At 50.4% G+C, this 1833-nt stretch overlaps 1 pseudogene; it reads right to left on the reverse strand.

The window, feature by feature from the left end:
- Positions 1 to 811: 811 nt before the first annotated feature.
- On the reverse strand, positions 812 to 930 carry LOC141267376 (5S ribosomal RNA; annotated as a pseudogene).
- Positions 931 to 1833: the final 903 nt, after the last annotated feature.

Raw genomic sequence — 1833 nt, forward strand, 5'->3', positions numbered from 1 at the left:
CCTGGACACATGCTGGACAAAGACATGATTTACCAGCCAGGATCCAAGGAAAGATGGGTGAATCTCAGCAATTAAACAATTAAGCTAATTATGGACAATTACTTTATAACTAATTATTGTATGTACCTGCTGCAATCTGATTCTTTTTAATGGACAATCCAAGAATAAATAGATACATTTTTTTATAAGAATATCGTGATATTGATACTTTGAGAAGTCCTCAGTAGAAAAAAATAATACAGGAAGAGTATTATTTTACAGTCTCCCATCCAAGTACTAACCAGGCCCGACACTGCTTAGCTTCCAAGATCAGATGAGATCGGGCATGTTCAGGGTGGTGTGACCGTAGGCAGAGACATGTCTTGCACTTGTTGCTGAAGGCTAAACCCTTCATCGCGGTAATGTGACAGAAAGAGCAAGCTGGACCCGTAACTTGGTGGCGGAGCGAGACGTCCAGGGGTGAATGAAGGAAGAGGGTGAGATGGTTGCCAGTGACTTTGAGCTGCTCTTCAGTGGGGAGGGTCATGTTGCCTGCAAAGGTCTTCTGCTTAGGGTTACCGGTGGTTGCCTCCAGCCACGCGGGAGACGCTGGTCCTGGTGAAAAGGAGCCTAGTATTAAAAGTAAAGAAGCAACAATGCTGGAGGCCCACGGTGATTAGAAGGATGCTGGTATTTTGCAGAGATGAAATAGCGCAAGAGAGAAAGCAAATGAAAAAAAGAAAAGAGAATGAATGTGTGCACTTGTGAAAGGGAATGGAAAAAAGGCATAGAAGAGAGTGCCCCCTGCTGGTAAAAGGAAGGAAAAAGCAAAAGCCTACAGCACCTTGTATTCCCAGGCGGTCTCCCATCCAAGTATTAACCAGGCCCAACGCTGCTTAGCTTCCAAGATCAGACGAGATCAGGTGTGTTCAGGGTGGTGTGGCCGTAGGCAGAGACAAGACTCTCACTTGCTGCTTTTCTACTTTGACGTCTGGCTGCCGGCTGCCCTTTCCAGTGCTCAGCAAGACCAGGTCCTTTTGTGCTTTCCCTTCTCTTCAATTTTTTTGCTGGCTTCCTTAAAAGGTCTTGTAGACACAACGCCCCACTCAGAGCCGCTGAGCTCACTGATCGGCTGCAGCGCTGTCGACGGAACGTCAGCTTCACGGCCAATGCCACAGGCTGGGAGCAGAGGCGAGACTCACCGGTAGACCCGGGTAGGGTGAGCAGAGCGTGGTTAGTTGCTTTCTAATAGCCTGCAGCCGGGGATTAACTTTAAATGAAAGGGAACAATCCCTTTGACTGTCTGCAGCGCGCCACACCTAGGAAGCACACTCTCACACATAAGCCAGCATGCACACGTGCTCGCACGTGACAACACCCCCTATCTGCCCCTACAACCTCTCCGTCACCATGCGTCAGACTCTCCTGCCTGTTTTAGGATTTCAGGGCCCTAGAAGGAATCACCCCCCCCCTCCCCAATTCCTTCCGCACCTTCCTTGCCTTCCTTGCACTGAGGTTAGCTCTTTGTCAGCCGTCTGGCTTGGTTACACAAGCTTCTTTGCAGAGAAACATGTTACTTCTGATGGCCCTCGCTAGGCGGCCGGCATCCAAAACCTTCCCTGGGCACCTGCTGAAAGCCTGGCCCCTTCACGGCCCCGGGTGCTTTTAACGCCATCATTTCCACACGGCGAGCTGCTGAGTCAATAAGCACTCCTAGCCGTGGCAAAGAGCTCGTTGTCAGGCTTGCGTTAAGGCGGCGGGGTAGCGTACTTAGCTGCCAACTGGCTCAGAGGCCTTGGGGCTTCCATCATCTAAGTTACTTAAGGTCGGTGTCCGGCAAGGCGCCGTTCCATG

Source organism: Phyllobates terribilis, unplaced genomic scaffold (assembly GCF_046119375.1).
Source record: "Phyllobates terribilis strain yellow unplaced genomic scaffold, ASM4611937v1 Scaffold_4__5_contigs__length_816908805, whole genome shotgun sequence".
Lineage (NCBI taxonomy): Eukaryota > Metazoa > Chordata > Amphibia > Anura > Dendrobatidae > Phyllobates > Phyllobates terribilis.